The 21,748-nt window shown below is 38.6% G+C and overlaps 1 protein-coding gene across 2 annotated transcripts in view; it reads right to left on the reverse strand.

Moving 5' to 3' along the window:
• The window catches only part of LOC108175379 (cytochrome P450 2C5), a 46,421-nt gene that overhangs the window by 17,452 nt on the left and 7,221 nt on the right, over positions 1-21,748 (reverse strand). Inside the window, exons 3-6 of one of the 2 annotated variants that reach the window (XR_016222096.1) lie at positions 21,096-21,272; positions 15,722-20,759; positions 10,381-13,144; positions 2,951-3,038 (exon numbers count right to left, since the gene is read on the reverse strand). The gene's annotated coding sequence lies outside the window, so the exon portion shown is untranslated. Of the gene's footprint in view, positions 1-2,950; positions 3,039-5,334; positions 8,049-10,380; positions 13,145-15,721; positions 20,760-21,095; positions 21,273-21,748 lie in introns of those variants that run through there. The other variant, XR_016222095.1, reaches the window with a different exon arrangement.

A 21,748-nucleotide genomic window follows, 5' to 3' on the forward strand; every position in this document is an offset into this window, starting at 1 on the left:
TTTACTTGATATGTCTATAATATGCAAATCCACAAGACAGACAGCAGATTAAAGCTCATTGCCTGACAGGGTAGGGGTTTGGGGAGCGATCATTTAATGGAGAGGATAGGTTTCTGTGCAGTGATGTAAAGGTTTTCAAAGTAGAGAGTTGGTGTTTGGACAGCATTGAGAATACACTAAATAACACCAGTGTGAAATGTAAAATGGTTAATTCCATGTTATGTAAGTTTCTCCTCAATTTTTACGTGACAATAATGAAAAGGACTATGGATTTAATGCAATCCCTCTAAATATTCACAAGTGTCTTTGTGGAAATTTATAAGCTTGTACTAAAATTTTCATTGAAATTCAAGGAACCTATTATAGCCAAAATAGTTTTGAGAAAGAACAACCAATGTTAAAAATCTCACACTTCTCTACCTGAAAAGTACAGTCGTTAAGACTTCAAGATGGTACAGCTGGCATAACAGATACATAGATCAATGGAATGGAACTGACAGCCCACAAACAAACTTATATTTATGTTCATTTGACTTATGACCCAGGTGCCAATGTATTCAATGGGGAACAAATAGCCTTTTCAACAAAGAGTGCAGTGATGACATGATCCATGCTCCCAGATTGCCTTCAAGACACCAACCTCTGTCTCCACATCTGTACAAGTTATTGTGTTACACTCAGCTAAATCCAATTCTCTCTTCTACCAATTCTTTCCCAAGATACAACTGAACACCTCCACACACACCACACACTCCATCTGAAATTCCCTCTCCTGTCCTGCACTGAAAATTTCTAAATACTTCCTTCAATGTGTAGGATATGCAGACTAAGCTTTGCTCCCCTCTCCCTTACACTTGTGCAATGATGATGTCATCTTCACATTACACCATGACACTTTGTGATTTTTTCATTGTTTGTAATTATTTATTTGCACAGGAGATGTGCACTATGTTTCTCCTTTGCAGGATTATTTTTGTCTAAAAACAAAACCTAGGTATTCTAATAATTTAACAATTTAATTTTATAATATGTGTCTTCAACACGTTTATCGTAATGTACATTATAGCAAATATATATTGGCTTTCATTTTCTTACACCGAAATAACTTATCTTTTAAGTCTTTATTTCCACAAAATTTATATAAAGTACCCTAATATTTTTCATAATACTGAGAGATCATTCATTCTCTAGATATGTAAATTGCTTGTCAAACCAGCCTGATCATTTAAATGTCCACTATATATGCAGAATTGTTCAATGAATCTAAAAATACACAAGAAAACAAATAACAAGCTGCTGTGAACATCTTACCTGCTCCATTTTGATCAAAAAACAATCAATAAAGTCCCTAGGGTTGTAAACATCAAGAAATTTTTGGTTTTCTATCACTTTCTGCATAATCAAATTTTTTGTATTATCAATATTTTTTACTAAGGTGCTATGATTCCCAGGAAATAGTCAGTGAGAGCAGGGAAAGTATTGCAAAACTAAAAGAGACTACAATAATTTGATAAACATTATAATACATGTATGTATACATATATACATGCAAACCCAGCCATAAATGTGAATTACAGATATAAATATGAATAAAATAGTGTCCATCTTAAAAAGAATGCTTTTACTGTAAATATGTGGTATTTCTATATGCTTATAGAAATATTTGAGCATGAGAAGTCTGACCAGGTTATCAAAGATAAATTTAATTTCCTAGACTCACACATAATTTTTTTTTTTTTTTTGACAGGCAGAGTTAGATAGTGAGAAAGAGAGACAGAAAAATGTCTTCCTTCGTTGGTTCACCACCAAAATGGCCAGTATGGCCAGCGCTGCTTCAATCCGAAGCCAGGAGTCAGGTGCTTCCTCCTGGTCTCCCATGCAGGTGCAGGGCCCAAGCACTTGGGCCATCCTCCACTGCACTCCCGGGCCACAGCAGAGAGCTGGACTGGAAGAGGAGCAACCGGGACAGAATCCGGCAGCCCAACCGGAACTAGAACCCGGAGTGCTGGTGCTAAAGGCAGAGGATTAGCCTAGTGAGTCACGACATCGGCCTGTTTTTATAGTATAAGATCCTCTTTATATGAATCTCATTTTGTTTCATAAATCATTTGCTACAAACTTAAAATATAATAGGAAATGACGGCATTGTGGCACAGCAGGTAAAGCTACCAATTGTGAAGCCTGCATCTCATATTGTGTGCTGGTTTGAATCCTAGCCATGTTTGTTGTGGGTATTCAGAAAGTGAGCAGCAAATAGAAGGTATCTATATATATTTCTTTTTTTTTTTTTTTTTGACAGGCAGAGTGGACAGTGAGAGAGAGAGAGAGAGAGAGAGAGAGACAGAGAGAAAGGTCTTCCTTTGCCGTTGGTTCACCCTCCAATGGCTGCCGCGGCTGGCGCGCTGTAGCCGGTGCACTGCGCTGATGCGAAGGCAGGAGCCAGGTGCTTCTCCTGGTCTCCCATGGGGTGCAGTGCCCAAGCACTTGGGCCATCCTCCACTGCACTCCCTGGCCACAACAGAGAGCTGGCCTGGAAGAGGTGCAGCCGGGACAGAATCCGGCGCCCCGACCGGGACTAGAACCCGGTGTGCCAGCGCCGCAAGGCGGAGGATTAGCCTAGTGAACCGTGGCGCCGGACTATATATATTTCTATATCTCTCTCTTTTCTTCTTCTTCTCCTCCTTCTCCTCCTTCTCCTCCTCCTCCTGTCCCCTTTGTTTCTCCCTCTCTCTATGATCCTGCCATCATATGTATAAATATTTTAACAAAATAACAGCCTGGATTTCCATTGATTGACAAAGATATTCTTTATTCAGTCATCCAAGTGGCTTCATAGAAATAGGGCTTGGAGTTTAGTGGAAAAATCACTGGACAAGAAGATAATGGACATAAACATTAGCCCAGTATTTGGACACTCATTTTGCTGTGTGTAAATAAAAATTTCCATCACCTTTCACAGTGTTCAATGACATCAGCTCTGCTGGGACTGTGCTGTCTAAACATTCTCTTCATAGCTTGGTCCATGTAGCATTTAGCACCTGTCAGATAAAGGAACATAAATGGCTTCCCAGCAACAAAAGATCTCACTCCCACCTGCAACCATGGAGAGCTCAGAATCCTAACAGTTCCATTTAATTTTTCCATCAGTTTAAGAAAATCCTCATCTTTATAATCAAAGCGATTATGGAAAATAACGGAGCAGATCACATTGCAGGGAGCACAGCCCAGGATAAAGGTGGGATCACGGGGTGAGGCTGAATAATTGAAAACAATTTTAAAACACCATTAAAATATACATATAAAGCATGTTATTTTTATCCATGGCAATTTAGAAACTTTAAGCAATGTCTTGCCTACAAATTCCTGTGACAGTAAAAAAAAAGTGGCACAAAAGAAATCAAACATAATTTTACTGTAAGCCTGAGTTGACCATTACTACCTAGTTGGCTAAATATTGAGATTTCAAATACTGAATCACATTTATTGTTTTTCTATGCACTCTTTTATCACAAGAGATCTGCTATTTGGAAAGGATACTAAAAAACAGTTTTAAACATAATAATTCAGGTTTTCAAACCAGAATCATGCATGTATACAATGCCTGTAGACAATAAAGCACTGAAATGGAAGGCAGAAAATAGTGTGGGCCAGGAAACTTCTTATAGATAAAATAACGAATAGTCACAAATAATGAAAAATGAAGTGTTGAACCAGTAGAGAGGGAAAAAGAGACAAATTGTGAGAAAATTCACATACTTGAAAGAAAAAAATTATTAAAGCTGAAGGCATGCATATAATATGAGAAAAACCAGAAACTAAATTATGAAGCTTATGATACCGTCTAAAATGATTTGCATTCCAGATAGAGTGCTGGGTTCAACACTAGGCCCCACTCCTAACTCCACTTCCTGACAGTTCAGACTATTGGAGGCAGCATGTGATGGCTCAAGTAGCTGAGATCATGCCACTCAAGTGGGAGACCTAATCGAGTACTCACTTCTGGCTTATTATAGGCCTGGCTATGTGGGAATCTGGGGAGTGAACTAGTAGATGAGATAACTCTCTCTCACTCTCTCTCTCTGTGTCTGTGGGGTGTGTGTGTGTGTGTGTGTGTGGTGTGTCTGAATGTCTTTCACTTTAAAGAAAAATTTTAGAAAAATAAGTAAAGAGACCATAAGTGTAAGATGGATCAGTTTCCTTAAAGGAGCAAAGTGAGAATTTTAATTTATTTATTTCAAGCATACATCCCATATTGGGGAAGCCAAAAATAATTGGAGACTTCTTTATCAAGAATTTCAATGTAAAAAAAAAAATTCCTTTCTTGAGACATGACTAGCCAATATCTCAAATTGCTTTCCATATATAGCATACTTGAGAAAGCTGTTTTTTAGTTAATTCTATCATATTGTTCTGAACAACTATACCAAATAGAAAAATGTGTATTAATAAAATTTACAATTACCCATAAGTTGAGAGACCCAGGAAGAGTTCCTGGCTCCCATCTCTGACCTGGCTCAGCCCTGATCACTCAGTCCTTTGTGCAGTCAAACAGCTGATGGGATCTCTCTCTTCTTAAAGATTTGTTTATTTATTTGAAGGAGTCAAAGAGGCAGAGCAAGAGAGAGAGAGTGAGAGTGGTCTTCCATTCACTGATTCACTTAACAAATTGCCGCAATGGATGGATCTGGGCCAATCTGAAGCCAGGAGCTTCTTTTGGGTCTCCCATGCCAGTGAAGGGGCCCAAGCACTTGGGCATCTTCTACTACTTTCTGAAGCCATAGCAGAGAGATGCATCAGAAGTGGAGTAGCTGGGGCTCAAACTGGAGTCCATCTGGGACGCCAGCACTGGAGGCCGCAGCTTTACATGCTATGCCACAGCCCCAGCCTGGGGTCTCTTTTTTATGTTTGTTTAATTAAAAGCAGAGTTACAGAAAGTATAGGAGAGACAGAGAGAGAGAGAGAGAGAGAGAGAGAGAGAGAGAGAGATCTTCAATCTGCTGTTTCACTACCCAAATTGCCACAGCCCTAGGGCTAGGCCTTGATGATTCCAGAAGCCAGGAGCTTCTTCTGTTCTCCCATGTGGGTGCAGGGGCCCAAGAAATTGCACTATGCTCTGATGCTGTCCCACTATAATTAGCAGGTAGCTGGATCAGATGTGGAACAGCCGGGTCTTCAAAAGGCGCCCATATGTGATGCCAGCATCACAAGAGGAGGCTCCAGGTGCTTTGCTGCAGTGCTGGTCAGGAGATCTCTTGCTTTGTCTGTCCTATGTTTCTGTCACTCTGTCTTTTGAGTAAATCAAATAAATCTTGAAGAAGAAGAAAAAGAAGGAGAAGGGAAGAAGAGGAGGAAAAAGTCGAAAAGGACAAGGGAGTAGAGGGGGTGAGAGGGAGGAGGAGCACAGAGGACAAGGAGAAGAAGAAGAGGAAGAACAAGCAGCAGCAGCAGCACCAGAGGCAGGGCCAGGACATTGCACGCAGCACATCAGGGAGGAGCAGTTTCTTCCATCCTGTAACATTCTGGGCCACGCAGCAGGGTTTCTCAGAATCTAAAAGAATTCTGATGCCACCAGTTGGCCACTGAATGCTTACTTCTTTCTTTCATTCACCTGGACCACTCAGAACCCATAGTGATTGCAGTTTTTATTGATTCTGCCGAGAAGTTCAATTTCCATAAGTAATCTGAAGAAAGAAACCACATGTATAATACAATAGATGATTTCTTGAATGAAATTTCTATCAGAAGCTCTTAACTACCACTGATGCTCAGGTAAATGGCTGAAAATCAAAGAAGATCCTCAGTACTCCTGATTTTTGTCACTTAGTTATTTTGATTCTATCTGCAGGACCTAAATATTTCTCTACTCAACTCCTGAAATTGGTAGCAGAAGCATCAAAGCTTACAGAGAGCATTTTGATATGTAATCAACTGTTTTAAGAATGTGCATCCAAGAATAGATTTTATTTTAAAAAGAGTCAATCTGTTTACCCTTTGCATGCCACAGGAGGAGCATAATAAATACTTACCTTAGTTAGGGATTTGCTGATGTCCTTAACATCTATCTGGAGAGTATTTCCAATGATGGGGAAAGGAGTGGGGCCAGGAGGGAGCTTCCCCCTCCCGGAATTCTGCTTCCAGAGAGAAAGGAGAAGTAAACAGCAGAGCCCCAACACCAGGGCCACAACTGGATCCATTCTCTTCTTCCTGGGATCCTTGTGAGCTGGGAAGCACAGGCTTTATACCACTGTTGCTAATATGCTTCTCTGATGGGTCAAAACAATGATGCACCTTTTTTTTTTTTTTTTTGACAGGGAGAGTGGACAGTGAGAGAGAGAGAGACAGAGAGAAAGGTCTTCCTTTGCTGTTGGTTCACCCTCCAATGGCCGCCACAGCCTTCTTGCTGTGGCGGGTGCACCACGCTGATCCGTCGGCAGGAGCCAGGTGCTTCTCCTGGTCTCCCATGGGGTGCAGGGCCCAAACACTTGGGCCATCCTCCACTGCACTCCCTGGCTACAGCAGAGAGCTGGACTGGAAGAGGGGCAACCGGGACAGAATCTGGCGCCCTGACCAGGACTAGAACCTGGGGTGCTGGCGCTGTTAGGTGGAGGATAAGCCTAGTGAGCCATGGCGTCGGCCGCAAGGATGCACTTTATCCTCTCTTCCGAGTGGACTTTGCCTCCTTTACAGAGAAGAAAAAAAGTTTATTCCCATCACTTTGTGACCTATGCCCACTCGGGAAATTGTAATTTCATTATATTAGGTTGTGCCCATGTATTTGTAATAGAAAAAAAAAAAACAAAAACAAAACGGTGGTTTCCATGTGCAGTCATGATAGAGAATTAATTATAATAAAACAAAATTATGCCAAATTCTGTCTTTTTATGACTAAAAGAAATCACAATATGCTATTCCTTGTATATCAATGTATTTTATATGCATATAAAATATATATGGAAGTGTGTCTTAGAAGTATGCCAAAACTTAAACACTTTGTACTCAATGATGGCAGCTATTCAAATATTTTATATACTCTACTAGTATTATAGGTAACTAAACATTAGAAAGTAACCATAAACCATACATATTGAACAAACAAAAATGATCAAGTCACTAGCTATATCAATTGGCATGATTTACCATTAAATTTTAAAAGGAAAACTTGAGAAAGCAGAGAATATTAATTTTTGTTTTTCAAATGAATAGAGATTCAAAGACAACAGAGGACTTGGCCAGGGTCACAGGGCTTACAAGTCACAGAAGGGAATTTTAGATTTTGTGTTCAATTTGCTTTGGAGAGTTGTTTTAAATAAATTTAATATAGCTTTTAAAACTTTATTTTTCTTTATTGGAAGGCAGAAAGAGAAAGAGAGGGAGATAGAGTAGACAGGGTTAGAGATCCATATCCTGTATCTTTGTTCACTCCCCCAAATTCCCACAACAGCAAAGGCTGAGACAGGTCAAATCAGAAACCCAGAAGTCAATCCAGGTTTACCACATGGGTGAAAGGGGCCCAAGAGCTGAGAAATCATCTACTGACTCCAGGTATAGCACTAGCATAAACCAGCTCAAAAAGTGAAACCAGAAACCAAACCCAAGTTTCTGACATTGAATGCCTGTGTCAAAAGCAGCAGCTGCACTACTATGCCACAGTGTCTATTCCGGGGGTTCTATGAGATCTTCTGATTCCCATCTTGTGTACTATGTCCTACACATAGGCAGCCTCCAGAGTAACTTCAACAAACAAAGGAAACCTAAAATATTAGTTACTCTCAACAAACAACACACTATGTTCATAATGAAACAGACATTCCTCTTAATAGGAGCTCCTTTAATTGACTTCAAGAATAAAAAACCATATGTACTCACATGAACAGAAAAAGAGAGGGTTCTTCCCGTTTATTCATCATAGAAGTAAAATTTAGTCAGTGTAACTAAGGAAAGAGAAAATCTCAGAGAATTTGAGGGAAACTCTTGGGAAACTAAAACTACCCTCACCTGACTTTTGGCTGTAGCCAAGCATGATTCTGTAGGTTTGGGACTGTCATAGTCTGAAATGAAAAGTAGATAATTCAGCAATTCAGGGAAATATTAGAAAGAATGTACTTACAGGTGCAATATAGGAGTAGAGGAAGGGAAATCATTTAATAGACCCACAGCTCAAAGAACCACAATTTGTTGACCTGAACAGGAGGTGACACTGCTCACAAGAAGGTAAACCTCACTGAAAGAAAAATGTTACTAGATCACCAGTGACTATGGTTATACAAAGGCATGTTTTTACAGTATCATCAGATGTTTCTGTAAATTGGATGGTGCTATTATTTCTTTTTCTTTTTTTGACAGGCAGAGTTAGACAGTGAGAGAGAGAGACAGAGAGAAAGGTCTTCCTTCCGTTGGTTCACCCCCAAAATGGCAGCTACAGCCGGTGCGCTACACAGATCCGAAGCCAGGAGCCAGGTGCTTCCTCCTGGTCTCCCATGCAGGTGCAGGGCCCAAGTACTTGGGCCATCCTCCATTGCCTTCCCTGGCCACAGCAGGGAGTTGGACTGAAAGAGGAGCAACCGGGACAGAATCCAGCACCCCACCAGGGCTAGAACTCGGGGTGCCAGTGCCACAGGTAGAGGACTAGCCTAGTGAGCCGTGGTGCCAGCCCAGAGCTATTATTTCGAAACTGTATTTGTAAAAATTAAGTTTTGTCAAAAACAACTTAGAGAATGATTTATTGGCCATGAATAGAGAGATTCTGACAATTAACAAAGAGTTTCACACCCTACACATTATTTGGATTCTGTTAACTTTGCCTAAGGTAAAATCATTCAATTTGAAGGATGAGGAAACTTGGCCTGGGAGATTCAGTCCCAAGATCAAAGACACACAAACTGCTGATGTTAGACTTCTGAACTGATTCCATGTGTTCCATGTGTTGCTCTCTTCTTCAAAAAAGGCCTTCAGTTTGCCTGGATTCACCAACATTATCAGAGTGTGCTTTGATTCACTATTGCGTGATTCACTCTAATCTGTGGCTTTCAAAACCAACATGAATTTAGTGAATGATTACCAAAATAATTGATCAAAATCGGGAGTAAAATGATATTCCAAATTTTTCTTCTATGTTCACAGTAGCCACAAGAAGGAATATGGGACTGTAAAATATAATGATCATCTTCCCTTGAGCTGATCCTCTCAACTTTCCCTACAGGTTAGAACCATTCTTAGCAGAGTTTCTTTTAGGGCCTAGCATAATGGCATAGCAGGTAAAGCCAAGAAAAACAGTACAAGATGACCCCAGTGCTTGGGTTCCTGATACCCACATAGCAGACTTGGATGAAGCTCCTGACTTTTCTGGTTAAGCCCTAGCCATTACAGCTTTTTGTAAATTAACCAGTTAGTGGAAGAATGATCTCTCTCTCTCTCTCTCTCTCTCTCTCTCTCGCTATCTCTCTCTCTCCCTCTCTCTTCTTTCCCTCCCTCTCCTTCTGCCTCTCCACTCCTGTTCACTCTTTCCCCCATCTCTATAACTCTGACTTTCAAATAAATAAATAAATCTTTAAAAGATTTGTTTCTCTCTTCTGAAACCACAACTCCAATAACTCTAAGTGAGACTCAGACAAGACAGCTTTCTTCCATCTTCCTTTTCATCCTTCTCTCTGCTTGTCATTATGAAGACTGGTGGGAACTACTGGGACTCTATTTTCTTTTATTTCTCATCTGCTTGATGCACGAATGAAGAGAATACAGAGAACTGACACTAGGATTGTTATTTTATTTTTATTTATTTCTAAATAAATAGAAATAAATAAAAATAAACTGAATAAATAAATAAAAATAGACTGAACTCAGCTGTCCTTCACCTAATGACTGGATAAGAAACTGTGATTATATACACACTGTGGAATACACATCAAAAAAAAAAAAAAATCCTGTCTTTTGCAGCTAGAAACCTTATGCTTTGTGATATATGCCAGTTCAAAAATGTAAATATCATATGCTTTCCCTGATATGCATTGACAGAGTACAAAATAAGGTAATGTATGTGAACAAAATTCACATTTAACATTTGATTATGATTAATGTCCTTATCAATACTCTTGAGAAAGAGCGGTTTTTCTACTTACTACTGGTTGAATTCTTTATTTATTTGAGGGTTATACTTGTGAACAGAATACAGACTGAAGAGATATCATTGTATAAACTAAAAGAAAAAATAAGGAAGGAGGAGGACGGAAGGAGTGTGGGAGGGATGGAGTATAGGGTGGGTAGTATCATTATACTCTTAATCTGTACATATGGAACACATGAAATTTGCTCACCCTATATGAAGAAAAAATTTGAATTAAAAGAGTTATCTTCTATGAAGTTCCATGGAAATGAATTTTATACCTGCTGAGAAAAGCATGAAGTAGTCACTCTTCTTAAAGTTGCCACTCTCATCTAGAAAGTGTCCAGGGTCAAATACCTTTGGGTTAGGAAATGCTTTTTCATCATGTAGCACAGATATCAGTGTTGTTATGATGTCCGTGCCCTGGATAAAACATAAACAGATAATCCAAGTATGAAGAAGTCACTGAGCTGTTAAAAAAACAGTGGAAATCACTTAGGACAATGTTTGATCAACAGAGGAGGAAGCCCAAGTCCCAGGAAGAGCAGTGACATCCCCGGCCACACAGACCAAGTAATGAGCAGAGATAAGCGGTGGCAGTGATTTTGCTAAAATACCCTGTAGCAGCATCTTCCATGTGAGCACGTGGGTTCAGTAGCAAGTATGAAACCCGTGACCTTTTATCACTGTGGCACAGTTTGTTTGTGCTCATGTTAAAATTGAGGGAGATCTTTATTATAGTTTAATCCTAACTCAGAATCTGCCCCTACCTCACCACTGTGGTTCAGGGAATACACCAAGCACTTATGTGCTTTCTTGTAAGTCATATAAAATATTATTGTATCAATAAATCCTATGTATGAATGCTATTATCGTTGTATAGTGAAAATCCTCATTATTGGAACAAACACACTAAAGTATTGATGTAAAAATAAATATATCGTTATAAAAGCAGATATATACACACTTCCTATCTACAAATATATATGAAGGTACAAGGGTCTTTGAAATATTACTGGAAGTGTATATTATATTTTGCTTTCATTTTCCACAAACTTATTGAACCATACTTATATATACACATATATTACAATTGGTAAAATAAAAATGGAGATGAAAAATATAATTTCGACAAATATACTCAAACAACTGGACATTTATAAAGTAAAAAATGAAGCATGATCTGTACAGCATAAATTAGAATCAATATGAAATAAGCCATTGGTCTAAACACAGGAGCTAAAACAATAAAACTTCTAATGACAGGTAAGTGTAAATTTGACACCTTGTGCAGGTAAACTTTTTTCAGCTAGGACACAAATCCCAAATAGACCACATATTATTGCAGATAGTTTTACTGGACAGTAATGTCATCACCAAATAACATTCACAAGTCCAGCCTCTCACCTGTTTTTCTACAGGAGGAGGGGTGCTAAAAATGCTTAAGCCGAAAAAATACAAAAGAATATTTTTGATGCATAAAAATTACATGAAACATAAATTTCAATAAAAACTGGAACAAGAAACCTCATTCATTTACACTTTGTCTATGACTGTTTCCATTCTTTAAGGGCAGAAAGAGAAAGCCATGGCCTGGAAAGTTGAACATATTTGCTTTTTGGCCAATTACAAAAAATTTGCTAATTCCAATCTAAGATGATTATCTCCAGTAAGATCAATGGCCCTAGACTGTGGTGGAAGAAATCACTCAACAGATTTGTGAGAGAGTAGACTCATCCATGCAGTGTGCAGATTTCTACACAACACTGCCCTGTGCAGAGGGAGTGAGTGGCTCACACCCTTGGAGCACCACACTCTCTAAAGACATCAGGCACAGGGTGAACCTGAGAGATGAGTATAAAACAGCAAGTACAGCAATCCCCTCCAGCAGGTCCCCAAACCTGATGCAACAGAGGGAAGAGGGATGGAGGGTAGTTCTTAGAATTGGATCTATACAACAAATTGACGCTGTTGATAACTAAAATTAAAATTTTAAAATTTTAAAGATTAGAACCATGTTAGAGAACATTTCTCACATAATTTTATGAGGCCACCATTGTCTTGATATCAAAAATCTGAAAAGAATTCTAAAGGAGGAAAAATTGCAACACAAAAACTCAAGAATAAAAATACTGAAGCCTTAAACAATATGTAGTAATGCAAATGTAACTATGTGTATTTACTCATAATACTTAAATTTAGGGGGAGGGTGGAATACAGTGAATATACATAGGCCTAATTGCCTGATTCCTACAGCCATGTGGCAAACCAGAGAAAATTCCTTGGTACAGGCTTCAGCCTGGACAGCCCTAGATTTGTTGCCATTTGTGAAGTAAGCCAACAGATTAAGATTCTCTCTCTCTCTAACTCTGCCTTCAAGTAAGTAAATATTAAAATAAAGAAAATATTTTATATTTTAATATGCAGTGTTAAAAAAAGGTAAAAGCTTTTTAACAATTTCTAACAAATGTAAAAATGTTAATTATCCAACAACAACAAAAAATTTGTAAACCATTGTACTAAAAACAAAACATTACTGAGGAAATAACAAAGAGCCTAATCAAAGGGTATCAAAATACATTCACAAATGCAGATTCAACCTGTCAAGATGTCAACCTCTACTGAATCTCTATAGAGATTTAATGTCATACTGATAAAACTTGAAAAACAGGGAAATTGACAACTGACACCTTTAACATTCATTTGGAAATGAACCAAAACAATTGGCAGACACCCACTGCCACACACCAAGATCTGAGGGAAGTAGCACTGAGTCCATCAAGATGCCACACACAGGGACTTTCCCCTACTTTCACAGGATGTGGGCAGGGCTGGAACCACACTGTGGGTGAGAAGCTTAAGAGCACTGAGGTTTAATGTAAAAGAAACAAGATTATCTTGCATGGGGCAGGTTATTGGGGAGCAGGTGAATGTATCTCTGGATCTCATGTATCACAGCATCCGTGTAGGGCAAGCGGCTCCTGTCCTGCATGCAGGGGCTCCGGTGCCTGCCAATCACACGCTCGATCTCCTCCTGGACTTTAGCTGAGAAGGCACAAGTAAGAAATAATGGAGAAAATGAGAAAATTGGCAATTTAGGGTTTTTTGAACCTTAATGAAGGTATCTCAACAGAATTATAAGCTACAAGCCCAGAAAGAAATGTAAGTTACCACAAAAAGATACAGTGTACTCTCCTACAAACTACCAGTATGATATATTGGTACATATAGGCCATATAAATGCACAGATGAAACTAACACAAATACAAGTAATAAAATGCTCACCCCCCCAAAAAAAAAATCAAAATATAATTAAATCAAGAAAACACTGTCCTTGCAGAAAGGAATACAAGAATGAAATCTAGCTTTTAAAAGGCATAGGGCTTAAGTTATGTTAAAACAGATGTTTGTGTGGATGTGGGTGTGGCTGTGTTGATACATGTTATTTTTATCTTTTGTGAGTCTGTATATGTATTTACAGGTTTTGGAATGTGTGTTCACTTGCAATGGTACTCTTATCATCTTCCTACTCCCCAAATTTAGCCCTTTTGAGCATACCTATAATTTATAATCATGTTTCTTAAAAACATCTATTTCTTTATTACCGACTTTTACATTTATTTATTTCCTCGTCAGACAGATGGGAATTTTCATCTCCATCTTTCTCCCATATACACACATGCCCACAATGACAGGCATACAGCAGTCACTCCATTTAGCAGGATATATTTAGATCACACATTTTGATCATATCAGCATTCATTTTTCAGCATTCTGAGCACACACACACACACACACACATATATATATATATATATATATATATATATAGTATCCTAGAGAGACAATTCTTCGTCTTTAATTTTTATCACTTTCTTTGACATTATTAATTTTGTCATCATTTTTCCATTCACAATTTTCTATCTCCTGGAAAGAAATATTTCCCAATGCTCAGATAGATGTTTCAAACACCTGCTGATAATTCTCTGGTCATTGTGAAACTTCAGGTTATTAGTCACTTCATTATTGTTCTTCATGTCTCTGCTCATGTCTGCCTATCCATTTGGTCTACTCAGAAGTGAATATGTCCAGTGCCTGGTACCAGAATCCCCGACACTCTATCCTCCTGTGGGAGCTTTCAGTTCCTAGAGCCCACAACTTCTCACTTGGTTTCTGACATTTGGATGGAGAACCACATTCTGTATTTTTCTGAGAAAATGGGATAAGTAAGTTTTTTGCAAACATGAAGGTTTAAAGATACCCTTTTGCTATTAATGAGATAATAGTTACTCTTGAGAATTCTGATGCTATTCTAGGTCCTAAATCTTTTGATATGATCTTGCCCATCTCTCTGAAATGGATGGTGATTTTCTCTTTTATTCTTCTGTTCTGAAACTCCATGGCCTTGTGTCTTATGCAGATGCTTTTATTTCATTTACTTTGCTGAACACTTGGAAATAATATTTTATCAAGAAGGCAAAATATGGAGGTCTCCATTAGAACCATTTGCTCTCTGGAGGATTCATGTGGCAGCTGAATTTCAGGAGAGAAGAGCCAAGGTCTTGGAACTCCAAGAGAGCCACACTTTTCTTTGCAGCCTTCACCTCACACCTCTGTGCCTGAATAAAGGGCTTCTGAGGCTTGATGTGCCCAGAAATTGAACTCCCTTTTCCTGAGGGGAAATTCACTTAGCTGAGAAGAGGAGTTGTGGGGGGAACTGGGACCGGGATAACCCCGTGTCTCAACCTCTTGTTCTACCTTCTTTGACACTTGGGATTTCCAAATCCTGACCCATGGGGATGTGGGGACACAGACTAGCTCCCCTTCCTTGATGACCCTTCCTCTGCCACACTTGGGTTAAAGCCTCTCCCTCTCTGCAAGCTAATGATCACCTCTGCAACTGCTGTGGGAGTTTCAGGCATTTACTGGAGAGTTATGAGCTGGTTCCTGTACTCACTTCCTTCTACTTTTAAAGCATTATTTCACATTTGTAAGTGTGCAGTTGTTTTTTAAATGAGAGTGTGCACAAGGGAAAAAGTGTGTTATCTCACCTCTTACTGAAAAAATTATGTGATAGAGAACTGACAATAAAAGGAAATTTTTAAATACTGATGACAAGAGATAATTTATATTTATAGTTTTCTCACCAGTCCCTAAATCAGCATTTTTATCACTAAATCCCAGCCCCTAAATCAGATGTTTTCATAACATCAAAATGACCTGAGTTATGTCAGTGTTATATAGTCATCACCCAGAAAATTAACTAAATCCTCTCAAAACATGAAATCACTACACACAGACACTCATATCCTGGTAATCCCGCCTTCAGAGAGATTGCTAAGTTCATCAAGTTATAATTTCTCTTGAATCAGTAAGACAAGCAGTGTGCTCACAAAGCATCACTAACATTCCCTTCTTTATAAGTGGATTTGGGGATTCACTGGGTACTAGCACATAACCTGTCATAATTAAGCTACACTCTATGAAACAATAGCCAAGGGGTAGACTTTCCATTTCATAGAGCAGTGATACTGCTATGATGGCAATTCTGGAGCAATGTCACAAGCATGCTACATCAGGAAGTTCAGGAATCAGTCCCTGCAGGAAAAGAAAATCACTGACCTTGAAGGATCTGTCTGGGGCAAGTATTTCAGGACTCTGGATGCTCGTCAGATAGTTGCAGCCTTCAGGGCTAGTGCTTGATGAAGATCTTGTCTGCTGTATTTCTGGGAATTTTGGCGTTTCTCATATAAGTATAGGCCAACATATGTCGTACCTCAGCTCTGTGGCAGGCAACTTTGGGGCCAGTGTCCTGTGCTTCCGTGTGGCTTTCTGGTCCCAGACTGGGCAAGGGGAATATTTTCCTTTAAAAATAAGGAGTTGTGCCTTTTGGTTGCTGATGGGCTGGGCATTGTTTCAATCCCATGTGCTCCAACAACTTCTCCAGGGCATTAAGTGAGGAATTTAAAGAAGCGGAATGACTTTAGCATTTTTCTATTCTTACTAGACCCAAGATTTTGATGAAATCTGTGTCACATCACTGACTGATAGCAGAGAAAATGGAACAAGAGTCAAGTGATCACAAGACAGGAACTATAACCTTGCTAACGCAATTTATAAAAATTTTTAAATAAACAGATAGCTGCAGGCTCTCTCAAGGATAAACGGCAATTTGTGCAAGGCAGAAAGTCTCATTTCCAGAATTGTCACGTTATGATTTATTAAATGTCCAGTTCTCAACAAAAAACTACATGGTATACAAAGAAGCATTAAACATTGTCCATTAAAAATTTTAAAAATGATTTAAAGGAAGTCATTCCTGAGGATGCCAAAACATCAGACATATGATAAAATCTTTAAGTTAAATTTCTAAAATGTTCAAAGAGCTGAAGGATATTATGTAAGAAGAATGAAATACAATTACAAGAATATGTGGTTAAAACTAGAGTATACCAATGAGAAAGAAAATATAGAACAAAAAACAAAGAAACTCAGAAATAAAAGTCATATTAAGGGATAAATATTCCTGTTAAGAGTAACTATATGGCCGGCACCGCGGCTCAATAGGCTAATCCTCCTCCTCCTGGTGCCGGCACACCGGATTCTAGTCCTGGTCGGGGCACTGGATTCTGTCCCGGTTGCCCCTCTTCCAAGCCAGCTCTCTGCTCTGGCCCAGGAGTGCAGTGGAGGATGGCCCAAGTGTTTGGGCCCTGCACCCCATGGGAGACCAGGAGAAGCACCTGGCTCCTGCCATAGGATCAGCGCGGTGCACATGCTGCAGCACGCCGGCCGCGGCGGCCATTGGAGGGTGAACCAACGGCAAAGGAAGACCTTTCTCTCTGTCTCTCTCTCTCACTGTCCACTCTGCCTGTCAAAAAAGAAAAAAAAAAAAAGAGTAACTATATAGGGCTGGTGCTGTGGTGTAATGGGTAAAGCCACCACCTGCAGTTCTTGCATCTCATATGGGTAACAGTTCAAGTCCCTGCTGCTCTACTTCCAATCCAGCTCCCTGCTAATGTGCCTGGGAGAGTAGTGAAAGGTGGCCCAAGGGCTTGGGTTCCTGCCCTCTAGTGGGAGACCTGGAAGAAGCTGCAGGCTCCCAGCTCTGGATGGGTGCAGCTCTGGATATTGCAGTCATTTGGTGAGTGACTAGTGCATGGAAGATGTCTCTCTATGTCTCTCCCTCTCTCTTTCTATAGCTCTGCCTTTCAAATAAATAAATATTTTTAAGTAAATAAGTTAAAAAAGATTAACTCTACAATTAATGCTAAAATTAATATTTTTATAATTTTAATATAAGTGTTTTGTTTCTATGTTATTTTAAATAAAAATTATTATAGCAGAATTATAAGTCTGTGTTCCTGGAGATAAAAATAAAATACACAATGTCTAATAGCAACAAAATTAGGAAAACCCAGTCACAGAAGGAGAAATGTGTGTTTCCAGTTATACGTAACTAGAATAGCTAATTTTTCATTCAGGTAGATGCAATTAGAAAAATTAAAAACAATGTTGTAGATTTATGGGATACCATCAAATGACACAACATATGTGTCATAGGAGTTCCTAAATGTGTGAGAAGAAAGAATGAAATCGAAAGTCTCTTTAGTGAAATAATTACAGAAAACATCCCCAATTTGGAAAAAAAAATCAGCATATGAAAGAGTTATCTGTACTCCCATGCTTATTATAACACAATTCACAATAGCTAAATATATGGAATAAACCCAGATGTCCATCAACTGAAGACTAGATAAAGAAATTATGGTATATATGCACTATGGAACATTACAGAGCGGTTAAAAAATAGAATTCCTGTATTTTCTAATAAAATGGATGCAGCTAGAAACCATTCTCTGTGAAATAAGTCAGTCCCAAGAAGATAAATACCATATGTTCTCTCTGATCTGTGGCAACTAATAGCATGCCTAAAACCTAATCTCTACATGTGAAATTGACACTCTGAGAAGCAATGGTTTCCAAAGCTCTTGTCTTGATTGTTGAGGAACATTTTTTTTTCTTCATACTATTGTTGAACTCTACCTAGTGCAAGGTTAATCTTATAAAATTAACTGAAAATAGATGTTTGCAAAAAATAAGAATGAGAATAGTAGCGGGAGGAAAAAGAAGTTGGGAGTACAAGTGGAAGGCAAGGGTAGGTTGTTAAAAATCACTATGTTTGTGGGCCGGCGCCGTGGCTCACTAGGCTAATCCTCCGCCTAGCGGCGCCGGCACACCGGATTCTGTCCCGGTTGCCCCTCTTTCAGGCCAGCCCTCTGCTGTGGCCAGGGAGTGCAGAGGAGGATGGCCCAGGTGCTTGGGCCCTGCACCCCATGGGAGACCAGGAAAAGCACCTGGCTCCCGGCTCCTGCCATCGGATCAGCGCGGTGCGCCGGCCGCAGTGCGCCGGCCGCGGTGGCCATTGGAGGGTGAACCAACGGCAAAGGAAGACCTTTCTCTCTGTCTCTCTCTCTCACTGTCCACTCTGCCTGTCAAAAAAATAATTAAAAAAAAAATCACTATGTTTGTATTCTTGCATATATAAAATGACTTAACAAAATTTTGAAAAATGTAAAACTGTTCATGATAAAAAATGGCTAAGAAAACACAAATAAAGGGGCTGGTGCCATGGCTCACTTGGTTATTCCTCCGCCTGCGGCACTGGCATCACATATGGGCACCCAGTTCCAGTCCCGGTTGCTTCTCTTCCACTCCAACTCTCTGCTGTGGCCAGGGAAAGCAGTGGAGGAAGGCCCAAGTGCTTGGGTGCCTGCACCCGCATGGGAGACCAGGAGGAAGCACCTGGCTTTTGGCTTTCGATCGGCGCAGCACGCTGGCCGTGGCGATCATTTGCGGGGTGAACCAACAGAAGGAAGACTTTTCTCTCTGTCTCTCTCACTGTCTAACTCTATCTGTCAAATAAAATTAAAAAAAAATACAAATAGAAAAAACTTCCTTATATTGATATGGCATATATTAAAAGTTATAATACTGAATCTTATTAAATTCTTAAAGCCAAAAAGCTTATTCTCTGAAATAATGGAAAAATAAATACAAAGAATATGTATTTTCAGTACTGCTATTCAACATATCTCTGGAAGGTCTAGCCTGAGATATTAGACATGAAAAAGTAATAAATGCATTCAAATAAAAAAGTAAGATTATTTCTTTTTGTAGATGACATATATATATATATATATACATATATTTTATTCATGAAACTCACAAATGACAAAGAAAGGGGTGATGGAGCTAGATAGGGACAGAATCAATGAATGCAATTTGAAGTTTATTGATATCAAATCAAAGTAGACTATTGTAGATTTTGGATGTTAACAGTATTCCCATGGTAATTACAAAGACAATATAACCATATAACCCAGAAATTCCACATTTAGGAGTATGCAAGAAAAGTGAAAGTGTGTCCATAAAGAAACTTAAATGTAAATGTTCATAGCAGCATTATTTCTAATAACCAAAAGGATAAAATAACACAAACATCCATCAATAGATGAATGATCAACAAACTGTGGTATATGAACATACAAAATGCAATATTACTCAGCTACAAAAAAGAATGAAGCAGTGATACAAACCACAACTTAGATGGGCATCTAAACAATGTGCAAAATTAAAGGGGCCAGAAACAGAAGGGCACATACATTGAGCCTTTTTACATTAAGGACTCGTAATATGCAAATCCACAGGGACAGAGAGCAGATTACAGCTCACTACCTGACAAGGTAGGGAATGGGGAGTGATCATTTAATGGATAGGATAGGTTACTGTGGAGTGATGTAAAGGTTTTGAAAGTAGTGAGAGCTGGTGTTTGCACAGAATAGGGAATACATTAAATAACACTAGTGTAAACTTGCAAATGCCTCATTTTATGTTACATGAATTTCCTTTTAATTTTTATAGGAAACAACAAAAAAGATCTACGGTTTTAATGCAACCCCTCCAAATATTCACTGGCATCTTTGTGGAGATGTACAAGCTTATCTTAAAATTTATATTGACATTCAAAGGATTAAGATACCCACATTGTTTTTGAAGAAGAACAACCACATTAAAGGTCTCACACTCCTCTACATGAAAACTACAGTAATTAAAACTTCAAGTACTGCTGACGTAATGACAGACCCATAGGTCAATGTAGTGGAGCTGACAGCCCACAAACAAACTTAGATTTATGTACAACTGACCTTTGGCCAGGGTGCCAAGGTAATACAATAGGGAACAAGTAGGCTTGTCAACAAACAATGCAGTGACAACATGATCCACACCTGCAGGTTGCCTCCTAGACACCAACCTCTCTCTCCACCTCTGCACAACTTACTGTGTTACAGTGAGCTAAGTCTTTGTCTTCCTTCCACCTACTCTTTCCCACTGCACACTGAACACCTCCACACACACCACTCACTCCACCTGAAATTCCCTCTCCTGTCCTGAACTGCAAACTTCTAAAGACCTCCTTCAATGTGCAGGATATGCGCAAAACCCTCCCAGGCTAAGCTATGTGCCCCTCTCTCTTACACTTGTTCAGTGATGATGTCTTCTTCACATTATCGCATGATAGTCGGTGATTTTTAGTTGATGTAACAGCTTTCAGTTCACCCGAGATGTGCATTATATTTCTCCTTGGGTAGATTATTTTCATCTAAAGAACAAGTTCAGAGTATTCTAATCATTTAAAAATTTAATTTTATATTCTGTGTCTTTAAAAACATTTTTTGAAATGTACATTATTTTTTAAAAAGCTCAGCTTCCTTTTATACACTAAAGTAAACTTCTCTTTTAATTCTTTATTTCCATAAACTTTATGTGAAATCTCTTAATATTTTTCAGGATACTAAAAGTTCACTCCTACAACACATATTTTTAAAGTGCTTGTCAAAATAGCCTGACCATTTTAACATTCATTGTTTCTACAGAATTATGGGATGAACATCAAAATACAAAATATATCAAAGATGAATTGTTGTGAACAATTTACCTGCTCCATTTTGATCAAGAAACAATCAATAAAATCCCAAGGATTGTTAATATCCAGGAATTTTTGGTGTTCTTTCACTTTCTCCAAAATGAAATTTTTTGTATAATCAAAAATCTTTATGAAAGTCTTATGAATTCCTGGCAAATAGTCCATAAGTGCAGGGAAATTATTGCAGACCTAAATAACAAGACAATAATTTGATGAATTACATATAATAAATTATATATAATAAATAACAAATGTGTATATATATATGTATATACACACACACACACAAAGCCCTGTTGGGAATTCGGTTGTAATTATGAATAAAATTTTGTGCCCATCTCAGGGAAAATTTTTATTTAAATATGTGGTAGTTCTATATGCTTATAGAAATATTTGAGGCAGAGAAATCTGACCAGAAGATCAAATATTAAAATCATTTGCTAGACTCACACATAATTTTTATAAAGGTAATGACAACTAACCAACCACAAAAAAGGAAACCTGTTGAAGTGAAAGGGACACTATGAGAAACAGTGGCTTGATCAACCCTTGTCCTGTTGATGTACAATTTAATACTTTATCCCTTTTAGTGTTTTTTGTTGTTGTTGTTGTTGTTCTAGTTAATACTATTGGTTGAACTCTGGAATTAACACACAATTATTCTT

This window comes from Oryctolagus cuniculus, chromosome 15, assembly GCF_051225735.1.
Source record: "Oryctolagus cuniculus isolate XC-2025 breed Fujian yellow rabbit chromosome 15, ASM5122573v1, whole genome shotgun sequence".
Taxonomy (NCBI): domain Eukaryota; kingdom Metazoa; phylum Chordata; class Mammalia; order Lagomorpha; family Leporidae; genus Oryctolagus; species Oryctolagus cuniculus.